This window comes from Helianthus annuus, chromosome 10, assembly GCF_002127325.2.
Source record: "Helianthus annuus cultivar XRQ/B chromosome 10, HanXRQr2.0-SUNRISE, whole genome shotgun sequence".
NCBI classification, from domain to species: domain Eukaryota; kingdom Viridiplantae; phylum Streptophyta; class Magnoliopsida; order Asterales; family Asteraceae; genus Helianthus; species Helianthus annuus.
In genome coordinates this window covers 156,434,380-156,450,431 of record NC_035442.2, presented here as the reverse complement: position 1 = coordinate 156,450,431, position 16,052 = coordinate 156,434,380, and the positions used below count along the sequence as shown (strand labels likewise).

At 38.5% G+C, this 16,052-nt stretch overlaps 1 long non-coding RNA gene across 2 annotated transcripts; it reads left to right on the top strand.

The window, feature by feature from the left end:
- The first annotated feature begins 12,885 nt into the window (after positions 1–12,885).
- LOC110883065 lies at positions 12,886–14,982 on the top strand. Of its 2 annotated transcripts, XR_004869824.1 has the most exons (5): positions 12,886–12,945; positions 13,222–13,282; positions 13,368–14,130; positions 14,204–14,738; positions 14,843–14,982. It is a non-coding gene; the product is annotated as an uncharacterized LOC110883065 (long non-coding RNA). The 2 variants fall into 2 exon arrangements; XR_004869823.1 differs by having other exon boundaries at positions 12,892–13,282.
- Positions 14,983–16,052: the final 1,070 nt, after the last annotated feature.

Here is a 16,052-nt window from a genome sequence, read left to right as displayed (position 1 = left end):
GCAGTCTCCGACAACAAAGGATATTAACGATTCTGATCGATTAAAAGATTAAGACTCATATATGGAGAATTATTGGTCTACTCTAAACTTCCCTTGTAAGACTTGAGTGTGTCTTCTTCTTTTCCACCTTTTTGTTCTTAAGAGTAACATGATGATGTGTTATTATTTTACTTATAAATCTATATCATTCCTTAAGCACATTGAATTCCATAAGTTAATTTATGATTTCCTTTGTAAAGCTCTATATATTACTTTAAACAAGAATCAATACACAAGTCTCTTCTTTTTGTTCTTTTAGGATAGAGGTAATGTTTGTTCTTTCTTGACTTTCTAGAACCGTATCTACGGGTGGGACATTACTTGGTATATGTAACACCTAAGCAAATCTTACATTGGCCATGGACTGAGGAGATGATGGGTTCATAAGTCATGCCCAACCACAAAAATTATCTATCATATTTTTGGCGCATTATATATATCTATGGAACCCCATTAAGTCTAACCACCATCCAAGTCAATATCCACCGTTGGATCATGCTGAGATGAACAGCCGTTTAAACTAGCAAAAATAACCGCTCTAATAGAGGTTATTTGCAGTTTTCTGCCGGTGGTTTTGCTCCAGAAATTTAGGCCCATGATCTCCACTACTCTTGCAAGTTTTCTCCTTATTTTTAGACCCATTATCTCCAAATTAACTACTACAATCTTCCTAGATATCAGGGTCGGTTGAGGTGATCTTACGCTATATAATGCACCTACATGTAACAAGTTCAAACATATTCGATCAAGCATTCAACAAAAAAATGAAGCAAAGTATAGCTTTCACTAAATTTAGCGACCAAGAGTGTTCTACCAATGAAAATCAACTTCCATCAGCAACTTTATCAGGCACTTCAGCAAAGGTTAGTAAAAGTATTTGTTTAAAAACCTGCTACTGTCCCTATCAATACACTAAACATTTGAATTGATTTTGTTGTTTCAGGAAATCAACTTCAACAGTTTTACGGACGCGGATCAGAATCCGTTCATAAAAAGTGGATCAGAATGTTATCAGGTTTTTATTTGATACTCTTAATATAAACTTATTAATCTCGATATTTTTATCATCAACAATTTTGATTGATTTCTTATTTCAGGAAATGGAACTTACCCGTTTGGATGATGAGCAGCAGAAAATATTGGTACAAAATGGACCTGCATGTAATCAGGTTAATACCGTTAATTTAAACTAATAACTCTTGATATGTCCATGATCAACAATTTTAATCGATTTCTTATTTCAGGAAATGGAACTTACCAATTTGGATGATGAGGAGCAGAAAACAATGAAAAAACATGGACCAACATGTGATGAGGTATCTATTTTTATTATTGTGTACTTAAAATATTATAATATAATTAGTAACCGGAAACGGCCTCGGCATTTAGATTCGCCTTGGGCCTTCAAACGCATTGGCCCGGCCATGCGTTCAATGACAAGTTTTTTCTTAGGTTCGCAAGGTTGAAAGAAGCAACAAGAGGTCTAAAGCATTAAGGAACTGGAAATGGGACGAGGTGATTGAGATCGTTAGTTCTGACGATGATTGGGAAGAGGATATTGTACGCGTGATAAAAAGAAGCAAGTTTGCGTCTCTACACGGTGGAAAACGAGTTGTTCTGGACTAGGAAGAGGATAAATCTAGAAACACTTATGTTTTGAAGGCAGTTATTTCTGTTATTTCAAGAATGCTGCATGTTTTGTTTTTCTTTAATGTTGAACTTATTTCACTAATTATGTTTCTTCTTTAATGTTAACCATATCTTTATGTTTTTGCTTTAATGTTGACCTTATTTCACTCTTATTATGTTTATGATTATTCTTATTAGTTTTTATATTATTATCATAAAACACTAACTATCATATTATTATTATTATTATTATTATTATTATTATTATTATTATTATTATTATTATTATTATTATTATTATTATTATTATTATTATTATTATTATTATTATTATTTTATATGTTAAATACTATAAGCATTATCAGTTTTTATATTATTATTATAAAACACTAACAATCATATTATTATTATTAATAATTTATATGTTATATACTATATGGAATGCTTATGTTGTTAAAAAAGATTTATTATATATATATATATATATATATATATATATATGTCTGGTCCAAGAAGAAATCACAATAATCAACTATCTAACGTATTTACTCCTAAATTTAGAAAGTGGGCAAGTGGGGTAAAAAATGTTAACAAATAAATACAAATGTATGTCTTAAAACTTATTGTTCCATTTATAGCATTTGCATGTTAAAAAAAGTTTTATTTTTTGTTAAAAAAACTTTAAAACTTTTTTTGTTAAAATGCTTAGTGAAAGCTAAACCCTTTTTAACAGTCAGAAAGAAAGTGGGTAACTAAACATTTGAAATACGTACTCTAATAAAAAATGTCCATTGAAGTTGTACTGGCCCACTCCTTTTAAAGCCCATCTCCGGTCCTTGCATATTTTCCTCCCCACTAGCCCAATCCCTTATCAACAGCACAATTTTATACATTTGCATCATAAAAATCATAAAAAAAATGTATAATTCAACAGAATAAAAATCATAAGTCATCAAAGAAAACTTTTCACTTACAAAAACATCTCATATGTTAACATCATTAACCGAGCTCCACTGTTCTGCAGCAGACTACCCTATTCCCACTCCCTTTATTTCGGACCAAAGTAACTACCTTATTACAATTTATTTTCCATATTTTTAGCATTTCAAAATTCCAAAATATTAACTACCCTACTCCAGTTTTTTTTTATCTATTTTCAAAATTTTTGGATTTCAAATTTCTTTTTTCTTCTTCTTTATCAGTAATACCCACCTGCCCATAATCTTTCTTCCTAACCTCCCCACCTCCCATAATCTCTCTTCATAACCTACCCACCTCCCCATAACCTCTCTTCACAACCTACCCACCTCCCCATAATCTCTCTTCATAACCTACAATTATTAACTACCCTATTATCCCTTTCGTCATCTAAAAATTCTCAATCTCAATTGTGACAACCAGAACCTTCAAGGTTAAGATCGCCTAACCTCGTAACACTTAAGTCGTATCGTTACTTTTCAGGTGCCGTTCTACGTTGTAGTTAGGTATGTACAAACGTGATGTGATTGTGTATGTTTGTTATTTTATTAATGTACTAGATGTTAAGGGGATTGTATTTTATAAATTCTGACCACATGCTAAATCCGGTTCGCACACCTCCACTTCAGTCACACGCACCCGCACCCTTGTGTCTCTTTGGGCTCTAGGCTCGATAGTTCTCAGCCCAAACCAAGCCGGCCCATTTTTCCCTTTTCCCTCATATGCGTGGATGCAAGTTGAGGCCACACAACCTCATTCAAAACAAATTGCAAACCCTAAAGACCCCCTTCCACTTTGACGGCAACTCTTCTCACTGAAACCCTTTGATGGAGGCATCATCTATCTTGGTCGCTATTTTCCTACCCCAATCGGTCGGTATGTTTGTCGTTTTCTTTATGTGATTAACATACTTGGTTAGCTTTAATTGTGTACTATGATCTATCTTGATTGGGATGGTGTGGAAGTTCTATGATTCTGTTGGATGTTATCGATCCGTACAAATGGCATACGATATAGGTTTTAGTTATTGTTTGAGTAATGATTAGTAGAAGGAAAGAATATGGTAATTAACGTTATGTGATAAAATTGATTTTTGTAATTGATCTTAATGGCGATGATATAAGGTGTTCATGCGTAAAATATTAGTAATCATCATGTGCATACTGTAGTTGTGGAATAATTGCCATGGGTGGTTGTGATTGATGGGGTAATTCAAGGTGAACATGAGGGCTATTGAGGAAATTGTAATTAATATGTTGTCAGTGATTCATGTGACATACCTAATGATTTGGTCCAATGAAATGAACGTTGGTTGTTCAAATATCAAGAAGTAAAACAACAATTCAATTAATATGGTGGTCCAATAAAAGTTCATTGAGAAGTGATGTTTGTCGGTCATGAAAAAGACCACTAAATTCCACAGTCCATTTAATACAAAATATCATCGGTCTAATTACATTGTAAATCAAACTTGTCGGCCAATGATTAAACTGTTTGAGGTGCATGGGAACTAGATATTAAGATAGTGTATAAATGGCGGTCATGTGGGTCTGTGTTGTAGTCTGAACCAAAGTCAAATATGTGCATATGTTTATAATGATGACCGAACAGTAGGTTAGTATTTCAACTATGCATATGACCATCATTATTGATAAACTTTGACCACTTAATAACATGTGAATATAATTGATTGCAATGCACCGCCTGACAACAAGGATCTATAATTGGACCAGATTTCAATAGTGGGTCGATGCCCTTAATGGACTGTCTTAAATTGATGTTAGTTAATTGATTTGACCGCAAGAATGGATTTGACTTAGCAAAGTTAAGGCCGTTAAGTATTCCTTTTCTTGAAGTGTGAACCAGTGACGAAAAGCTAGCATGGGACATGAATACTTACTATTTGGTTTCATGATGATGATGAACTGTTATGAATAAATGTTATGTGTTTGTATGAGCTGATAATGTGAATTCGCATATGATCCAAATACTTGTTATATGACAATATGGATTGTTGAATGATTTCTAGTCACGACTTGCATAACGCTGTATGTTTTGCTTGCCTGCAACTTATGAAACGTGTATGACGAATACGTGAAATATGTGTTACATAAAACTAATTGTCTTTGGTAACCACGGTAGGGTATGGTTGACCAGCTTGGAATGGGTAAAGTAACTTGTTAAATACCGAGCAACCGAAGGTGAGTTCACTGCACTTTTCCAAGCATGTGTCCCGGTGGTTTGGGACATCTGGTAAACGTTTCTAAAGGGAATACTGGGTAAACTGTTTATTTGGGATGTTGGTTATTGAACACAGTATAAATCATGTAAGACCCCATACATCTACCGTGTTGCTGAAGAAGCAACGAGGTATTTAGTTGATAGCGCTATTAGGTTTGGCACCCTCACACCGGGCCGAAAGGACGAGCGTGAACTAATTACCTGGACTTCATGACCAATGCCTAGTTAGAGGCATTGGGGTTGGGCATTCTCATCGTGTAAATATAAGACCCCTTACATCTATTCAAGGTTGTTTGATACCTTGACCTCATGACCAATGCCTAAATGGAGGCATTGGGGTTGGGCATTCACATCTAGTCGCCACATACGGTAATCGAGTAATAACAACATCAAAAACTAAACGTTGAACTATTGTAAACACACATCTGGTAACTAAACGCGTTAACAAAACTTTGAACTCACCAGCGTCGTCTGACACACTTGTCTGCATGCTTGCAGGTCTATAGGCTTAAATCATTTGGAACTTGCTGTCTGGGAGGCTGGAGTGGTCATGGGTCGAGATACATGGAAACGCAATACAAGCTTAATGGTTTATAAACACATGTTTTACGAAACACTTAACAAATGAATTATGCTTCCGCTGTATGCAATGAATGACATGTAACGTTTGTAACACTTTATGTTAATGAATGAAAGTTTTATTTAAATACATCTGTGAGTTCAATGTGATTGGTGGCTTGGATCCTGGTATGTCACACGCCTCGCGGGGGTTTCCGCATATGGTATTTTGGGGGTGTGACAGTTTGGTATCAGAGCCACTGGTTATAGCGAACTTGGTTTTAAGACGTTTTTATAAAACCAGACTATAACCGAATAAGTTCTGAATACGACCTTGACACTCAGCTCCAGACTGCAAGGTTCGTCTCTCGTTTACTCATTACACTGCTTAACTAGTGGACAATTACATATGAAATTGCATGGGATTGCACGTTTAGCACAACAGTATAAATTCCTATATTACTTGCATGTGTTAGGTAATTGATAGTGTGGTATTTTTCTAGACGTTCATGATCCATGTTTTGCGATTGTTCTATGTTTGCTAGTCGAGTTTGAGGAACCATTTGACATGAGTTAGGAGGAGCTGAGATGAGCATGCAAATCACAATATTATTGTGGGTGCACACATAATAATAATGTGGGGTCCATGCGAGTCCCAGTGAGGCTTAATAAGTGAAAAAAATGGGTTCTGTTCCGTTATTTGATCAATGTGAGACACAACACTCTATAGGAGTCATAAGAGTAATTGTCTCCTACTCGAACGTGATCTTTTCACTCCTCTCTGAATCCTTTCGAATCTCGATGCTATCGAGTATTACCTCAACACCCATCTGAACGCCTAGCGAACTGTGTAGAATGTTAGGTGCTTGTACGAACGCCCTCGAGTTGGATGTCGCAGCGTTAAATGATTGGTCTATAACTTTCTCGCTCCTCTTAGTTTGCTGGAACTCAATGTATTAACGCCTTAGACCTCGAAGTGCGATCACTTCTGCAACACTCTAGCAGCGTACCGTGTATTACTCCATCGACGTACAAGATTGATGGGCAAGGAGATGATAGTAGTATCCCACCAACTTCAGTATTAGAACGGTCTTAGTCCCGACAACGAACACCAGCAAATTGGCTTCAATCGAATCCTTAACCCTAGTAAGCGACTTATGGGAGCCAACACTTACGAATCAATCGGGACGTAATCGATGACAATTGACTATAGGATGGAAGGTGTAACTGCCCGCACTAGGAGTAGTGCCTTGGGACGTGACACGAAAGGTGAAAGGATGGACCCTAATGGTGTAAGGCCGCAGGACTCCGTTTCGAGCAACGACATTAGAGGCAACAGTCATGATGACATCAAGGTACTCGCAAATCATGATTTTCGGTATGGAAATGATGGTGGCTTCAGCAAGGGATGGCCGATGTAAGTCAAAACGCCAACAACCCAGGTAACAATGACTGTTTTGGGAATACTAGTAGCAGTAGCAACAACATTGGAAGAGGTACTCGTGGAAAGGGGCATTTAGGACTGGCTTAGGCGACGCCAGGCGTAATAGCAACATGGTAGCTTGTATGAGTAGCCAATCGCTTCATCCTTGTTCTGCCTAACCCTAATGCTTCTTGAAACCGAATCGGTTGTGGAATTGGCTGAGGGCAAGTCAAATGAAATGCAATGTGTTCATTGGGATGCAAACTCGACCTTGTGGGACAAGTGTTCGACGTCGACCTCCCTTCTGCTATCTTTGTTGGTTTTGATGCAGTCGGTGTGGAGATCGACTAGCTAGATATCGCGTAGATATACCCTGTGGGAAGGAAATGTTGCGTCACTTTGTACCCTGATATGTCAGAGTGGTGTAAAGATTAGCATCATATTAGCAATGAAGGCCCAGAAGGGTCTACGGAGGGATTACCCCACTGTGTTAGCAACCATTACCGATGTTAAGGCCAAGGAAAAGAGGATCGAGGATCCATCAATTGTTCGTGATTCCCCTCGGTGTGTTACCCGAGGAACTTTCAGGACTACCTCCAAATTGTTAGGCGGAATTTTAGTTCGATCTCACGTCAGAGGCAGCCCTGATTACTCGTACCCTTACCATCGTGCACCCGGAGGGTTGCAAGAGCTGTTCAACCAACTACAAGAACTGTGGACTGGGAGATTTGTCGGACCTATCTTTTCGCTTTGGGGAGCCCCAGTTATATTTGTGAAGACAAGCCTTTTCATATGTATTATCGAGAATGCAACAAGGTGACGTACAAGAACCGTTTTCCTCGACCATGTATTGACAACCTGTTGACCAGCTGCGAGGGTTAAGCTCCTATTAGAGGGTTAGCTAATAAGCGAACTATCACAAAATGGAAGTCCAAGGGGAGAATGTTTCTAAGGCGGCATATCAAGCGCAGTACGGCCATACGACTTTGTATACCACGACCTTTGGGGTAATCAACGCATCAACGATTTTACGGATCACATGAATCAACCGTGTTTTGACGACGTTTTGAATCATTCCCAGGATAAAGGAAACACCATGGGCGATACGTGTATCTCATCTTAGAGCTCCCGAGTGAGGAGCCACTGCACACGAAGTCTTGTTAAGCGTAACTTCTGGATTCGAGAAGTACATGTTTGGTCAGGTAATCAACAAAGTGGGAGTACACGTGGATTTTTGCTAGGATCTATTCTGTTAGAAACTAATCGACACCAAAGATCCCTTTGAGGATACAAATAATTCTTGGTCTAGTTAGACACTATCGCAGATACATCGTGGGATTTTTAAAGATCGCACAACTTTAATCCCTATAGCACAACAGGGTGCTGTGTATTCATGGGAGACAAAACAGGAGAACGCCTTCTCAGCTTTTGAAACCCAACTCTTCAATGCACTAAGCATCGCTTCTATCCGAGAGTACTGATGATCTAGTGGTATACCATGATGCTCTGAATCAGAGTCCCAGTTACACACCGACGCAACACGAGAGAGTGATGACTTACGTAATGGGGTTGGAGGCATTACTTGGACGGTACCGAATGCACTACTTAGACCGATCACAAGGGCCTCCCGTATACCCTGTTTCGAATCAGTTAAGGGCATCGCTGAATGGAACTTTTGGATGATTACGACTGTGAAACTTGAATGTACACAAACTTTGCAGCTCACTGTCGACTCTAACTTACCCGATCAGACTCGCTCTGTTCAAACTGGAAAAACTGAGGGAGGAGGATTTCCAACTTGAACCTATGCGGGGCCTGGAGAAACAACATTTGGTAGGTCGGATGCTATTCGCTACCCCAGGGAACGAATGTGGATCTCATTATACGGCAACTTTAGGGAACTTGTGTTGAGCAAAGCACACCGACCCCGATATTCTAGTCGTCTGGGTTTTGATTAGAGATATTAGGATCTATAAATCTTGCACTGGTGATCGGGCATGAAGGCCCACCTAACTATGTATGTGAGTGATGTTGGGCTTGTGGGAAAGTCAAGGGGAAGAATCAGCAACCAGAAACACACATACGGAAATGAGAACAGACCGCCATGGATTCTGTCACTAGTCTACTTACATCTTGAGACAGAAACAATATCACCTGGGTGACCGTTGATGGTCTCACGTGACCAGCACACTTTCTTTTCACAGCTGTGCATGTTCCTCTGAGAGAGGTGGCATTTAGGCACGAGGTGCCAGCTGCCGTTACCTTTTGATTTTGAGCTATACCTGATTTATGACCGGCAATACACAACACCCTTGGCCCACGTCTAGACATGAGCATTACTTATCACTGTAGGACAACCGGGTGGAGCAACGAACCATCTTGACACACGAAGACATGCTGCGAGCATGTGCGTGATTGACTTTAGTAAACATTTGGGATGACACTTATCTTTGGGCATATAGTTGTTACCGTTTTAGTATGCATACAACTCTGTTTGAGGCACTGCATGGATGATAATGCCAATCTTCTTGTTGGACTAAGGTGGATGACAACCTAATCGCAGATCCAGGACTTGTACTCGAAACTTTTGGGAAGATTGCTTAGATCGGAAATTGTCTGATGGCAACATGTGACTGTCAGGAAAGCTGATAAGTTTAGGAAACACTGGGAGTTCGATGTAGGCAAACGTGTTAGGATCGAGAGTCTCACCCTGTGAGAGAGTGCGGTACGCTATGGAAAAACGCGGCAAGCTTAGTTCACGATGCGTTGAGACATTCGGATTTCTAGAACGAATTGGTGACGCGGCCTACAAACTCGAGTTAACAGGCGGATTGGATATCATTCACGATAATATTTATGCCTCGAATCTAAGGTAGTGTCTGTCCGATGAAACACTTGTGATATCTTTACCAGAGCCTAAGGTTATATAACCAGTTGTATTTATCAGGGAATCTATCGAAAACGAGGATCAGGAAGTCAAGGTTCGTTGACTTAGTCGAAATTCCAATCGTGAGAGTTCGTTGGAACTCAAGACGTGGACTGGAGTTCACGTGGGAATGCGATCATCGAAGTAAACTCTAGTATCCTTAGTTATTCAATCGGCTGTATCAACTTCTGGTATCATTGGCGAATTTCGGGACGAAATTTCTTTCAAGTTAGGGATGATGTGACAACCCGAACCTTCAAGGTTAAGATCGCCTAACCTCGTAACACTTAAGTCGTATCGTTACTTTTCAGGTTGCGTTCTACGTTGTAGTTAGGTATGTACAAACGTGATGTGATTGTGTATGTTTGTTATTTTATTAATGTACTAGATGTTAAGAGGATTGTATTTTATAAATTCTGACCACATGCTAAATCCGGTTCGCACACCTCCACTTCAGTCACACGCACCCGTACCCTTGTGTCTCTTTGGGCTCTAGGCTCGATAGTTCTCAGCCCAAACCAAGCCGGCCCATTTTTCCCTTTTCCCTCATATGCGTAGATGCAAGTTGAGGCCACACAACCTCATTCAAAACAAATTGCAAACCCTAAAGACCCCCTTCCACTTTGACGGCAACTCTTCTCACTGAAACCCTTTGATGGAGGCATCATCTATCTTGGTCGCTATTTTCCTACCCCAATCGGTCGGTATGTTTGTCGTTTTCTTTATGTGATTAACATACTTGGTTAGCTTTAATTGTGTACTATGATCTATCTTGATTGGGATGGTGTGGAAGTTCTATGATTCTGTTGGATGTTATCGATCCGTACAAATGGCATACGATATAGGTTTTAGTTATTGTTTGAGTAACGATTAGTAGAAGGAAAGAATATGGTAATTAACGTTATGTGATAAAATTGATTTTTGTAATTGATCTTAATGGCGATGATATAAGGTGTTCATGCATAAAATATTAGTAATCATCATGTACATACTGTAGTTGTGAAATAATTGCCATGGGTGGTTGTGATTGATGGGGTAATTCAAGGTGAACATGAGGGCTATTGAGGAAATTGTAATTAATATGTTGTCAGTGATTCATGTGACATACCTAATGATTTGGTCCAATGAAATGAACGTTGGTTGTTCAAATATCAAGAAGTAAAACAACAATTCAATTAATATGGTGGTCCAATAAAAGTTCATTGAGAAGTGATGTTTGTCGGTCATGAAAAAGACCACTAAATTCCACAGTCCATTTAATACAAAATATCATCGGTCTAATTACATTGTAAATCAAACTTGTCGGCCAATGATTAAACTGTTTGAGGTGCATGGGAACTAGATATTAAGATAGTGTATAAATGGCGGTCATGTGGGTCTGTGTTGTAGTCTGAACCAAAGTCAAATATGTGCATATGTTTATAATGATGACCGAACAGTAGGTTAGTATTTCAACTATGCATATGACCATCATTATTGATAAACTTTGACCATTTAATAACATGTGAATATAATTGATTGCAATGCACCGCCTGACAACAAGGATCTATAATTGGACCAGATTTCAATAGTGGGTCGATGCCCTTAGTGGACTGTCTTAAATTGATGTTAGTTAATTGATTTGACCGCAAGAATGGATTTGACTTAGCAAAGTTAAGGCCGTTAAGTATTCCTTTTCTTGAAGTGTGAACCAGTGACGAAAAGCTAGCATGGGACATGAATACTTACTATTTGGTTTCATGATGATGATGAACTGTTATGAATAAATGTTATGTGTTTGTATGAGCTGATAATGTGAATTCGCATATGATCCAAATACTTGTTATATGACAATATGGATTGTTGAATGATTTCTAGTCACGACTTGCATAACGCTGTATGTTTTGCTTGCCTGCAACTTATGAAACATGTATGACGAATACGTGAAATATGTGTTACATAAAACTGATTGACTTTGGTAACCACGGTAGGGTATGGTTGACCAGCTTGGAATGGGTAAAGTAACTTGTTAAATACCGAGCAACCGAAGGTGAGTTCACTGCACTTTTCCAAGCATGCGTCCCGGTGGTTTGGGACATCTGGTAAACGTTTCTAAAGGGAATACTGGGTAAACTGTTTATTTGGGATGTTGGTTATTGAACACAGTATAAATCATGTAAGACCCCATACATCTACCGTGTTGCTGAAGAAGCAACGAGGTATTTAGTTGATAGCGCTATTAGGTTTGGCACCCTCACACCGGGCCGAAAGGACGGGCGTGAACTAATTACCTGGACTTCATGACCAATGCCTAGTTAGAGGCATTGGGGTTAGGCATTCTCATCGTGTAAATATAAGACCCCTTACATCTATTCAAGGTTGTTTGATACCTTGACCTCATGACCAATGCCTAAATGGAGGCATTGGGGTTGGGCATTCACATCTAGTCGCCACATACGGTAATCGAGTAATAACAACATCAAAAACTAAACGTTGAACTATTGTAAACACACATCTGGTAACTAAACGCGTTAACAAAACTTTGAACTCACCAGCGTCGTCTGACACACTTGTCTGCATGCTTGCAGGTCTATAGGCTAAATCATTTGGAACTTGCTGTCTGGGAGGCTGGAGTGGTCATGGGTCGAGATACATGGAAACGCAATACAAGCTTAATGGTTTATAAACACATGTTTTACGAAACACTTAACAAATGAATTATGCTTCCGCTGTATGCAATGAATGACATGTAACGTTTGTAACACTTTATGTTAATGAATGAAAGTTTTATTTAAATACATCTGTGAGTTCAATGTGATTGGTGGCTTGGATCCTGGTATGTCACACGCCTCGCGGGGGTTTCCGCATATGGTATTTTGGGGGTGTGACAGTTTGGTATCAGAGCCACTGGTTATAGCGAACTTGGTTTTAAAACGTTTTTATAAAACCAGACTATAACCGAATAAGTTCTGAATACGACCTTGACACTCAGCTCCAGACTGCAAGGTTCGTCTCTCGTTTACTCATTACACTGCTTAACTAGTGAACAATTACATATGAAATTGCATGGGATTGCACGTTTAGCACAACAGTATAAATTCCTATATTACTTGCATCTGGGTCGGGTCGAAATCTCTTGCACAGTCTTCTTCTTCTTAAGCGATCTGAAATGGTATTCCATTGTTTCTCTCTAATTTGGATTTGAGTTAATTTAATTTAATATTGGTTACAGAGTCTCTTTGGTTTGTTTATTATTGGGTATACGATTATAACTTTATATTATTAACGGAACACTTTCTTTGCACCAATGCAAGGGAAATGATGCGCTTTGATATTAATAATCTCATTCATTTTGTGAGTTGTGTTGTTCCAGAGCGGCTGCAAAACTTACCATAATAATAGGGATTAATCTCATTCAATGTTGTTATGCTTGATTTCCATCATATAGGTTTGTGGGACAGTTCTTATGCACTTATAGCACCCTACCAATGTATGCACTCGATACGCAGGTATAATTTTCGAACTTAAAGACTGCAAAATCAAATATTTATATATTTGCATTCCTCATCGGAACTTTATAATACCCTGCTGCAGATAGAAGAGTTATGTGATAGTGTGATGATACATAGAAGGTTTTTGATCTCTATGTATACCTCTGGATAGTTGGTTTTGCGCTGATGAATAGAACATAACAGGAATTGGTAATGTTGATTCATTTCTAGTACTGTTGGTGAAGGAAGTTGATATGGGAACAGTAAAAATATTTTTAGGTTTTTTATGTTATTAGTGTGTTTGGTGATTGTAATAACTCAATACGGTGGTTGATGAAACCATATTAATAATGTCTTGGCTATTGTATCTGGATAATTAATATGTAGTGTGTCTGTCTGCTTGGGACAAAAAAATTGACTAATAACATGTTTATGTAGTAGTTCTTGACACAATATGGATTTATTGATACTTCTGTTCCTACTAGAATATGATGGTAAAATTTTGGTCGCTGCTCTTTTGAACATTAGTGTGTGCAAACATCTTGCAGTACTTACACATAACATAACAAGCTTTAGTTGCAGCAGCATTCATGGAAAGCAAGCTAATACTACAACATCATGAACTGATCTTCTTCTTCAAGGCAAGGCAAAGCGACATGAATATAGAAAATGTACCCGCTGCTAACATCCAAGGTGTGTGCAAAAGTATTCGGGGCATCAGGGGGTTTGCCATCACTACATCCTGTGGTGAAACAGGATCATAAGCGGGCCCCTATTACTGTTGTTGCCTCTACGGTCCAAGCCAAGATTAAGGACATCACTAACAACTCACCAGCATAAAAGTTCCCAATGGAAATAAAGCACAGGTACATATTTAATGACCCTCTTCTAGAGTTAAGGGTAGAAAATGGTAGTAATTTTTGTTATTTCTCAATTCAGGTCAAATAGGAAGGTATTACTCTCTTTTCCTTAAATGAGATCATTGGCACCACCACAGAAGAGCTGAGCTGGTACTTAAGGCAAGACAGGAGGAGGGCGGTTCTTAAACATGGTGGGCAGCCACGTGACACTTCTCTGTTCTAAAAGTTCAATCAAAGTTGGACTTTCAATATATAGTAAATAATAATTCATGGGGCAATGCATTGATAACTTCTTATACAGTTTTAGTGATGTATCATGTGAACTATATTTATACAACTCCTTTCAAATGTATTGGTTAAAATGAATCTTCACAAGAAGAGGATGGAGAACAATCGCCTTGCTACGCCCGACCGCCTAGGCACGTGCGCCTTTTGAGCTTTTGACAACTATGACCCATTCAAAAAATACCCATTTAACCCGTTTCCCAACACGTGTTTTACACAGGTGAAATTACATTTCACAGAAAAGGCCTTAAGGTTAATTGGTTAAGAACACCGGTGCTAGAGGGTTAAGAGCCATACTTGAAACGCTTCTAACCGACGCTATGTATGAGGTAATTCAACTTTTTGTACAATCTCATGAAAATTTGAACATTTAAGTTTGTGGAAATGACAAGTAAAAATGACCTATTTGGCCTCTATAATGTTTCGAGTTCAGATTCCAGATGTCAAGACGGGAAATGATCGATGAAGAGTCGGTTCGGTCAGTTGATAAACCGGGATGTGGGGGAAAAATTCTTCGTGGTGGTGACGGTGCATTAGATGATTGATTATCTAGCAAAGACCAAGTGTAAGGAACAAGAAGAGGTACGAACTTTGACTTTTAGGTTAAACAAGTCAACTATTAACTCCATACTTATTTGAAATCTTAAACTTCTAACAAAAATTTAAAACGTCTATTAATTTTTTATAACCAGTGTTGCAGTTAAAAACCGAGGCGCAAGCTAATTATATATATATTTTTCTATATATTCCATACGTTTTTAGCTTTTTAACTAATACCCAATGTCGTCGACATACGCCTTTCCTTCTTTAATCAACTTTTCCGCCATTTCGATTAGTTGCTGGAAGTGTATGTAACTTTTTCGTAACTAATACCCAATGTTTTGATATCTATCCACAAAGATGAATTATTTAGCATTTAAGGTACTAAACGAAAAGATTAACAAACGACTAAAGGTAGCAATTTTGACCCGTTTGCTGATGAAAATGATCCATCTGGTCTCAGGCACATTATTCCCTACTACATAAACTTGATGCATGCCACATTGTGCTTCGTTGTGCATCAGGTATGGTCGCCAAACCCACCTTTTTAACAAGATTATTATATATTCGAAAATTAAGAACTTGGAAAAAGAATGTATATATACAGAAGTTAGACTATACAGGTTCAGTTCACACGATTTGTTTCAAGACATAAACGGCTGGCAGAACCATTAAACTTTGTTTTCGAAGAAACTGTAAGCTGATTATTTTGTTTTTGCGGCTACATTGGTTCTCACCAATGAAATGGAGGAGGAAAATAAGACGTGTCACGTCCATAAACACCTGAAACGTCTTGAAATGAGTGGATACTATGGTCGAATCAGTGACCTTGAGCTTGCTGTGTATGTCATAGACAATGCTGCTGCTGCACTCAAGAAAATCGTCATAGATCCTTGCTGTCAGGTGTTTGGGGGACGTTTAAGTAAAGAGGACTGTTTGAAGAGACTGCCAGCTCCTCGATCTTCCGCCAACCACTATTGCCTCCAGGTGTGGATATGGCGAGATACTGTAATTCGCCACTTAAGTACAGGAGTTACTGTTGCATGATGTGTTATGTCGAAAATGGGAGCAAGGTAGTACATCTTGTACTGCTTGATTTATCC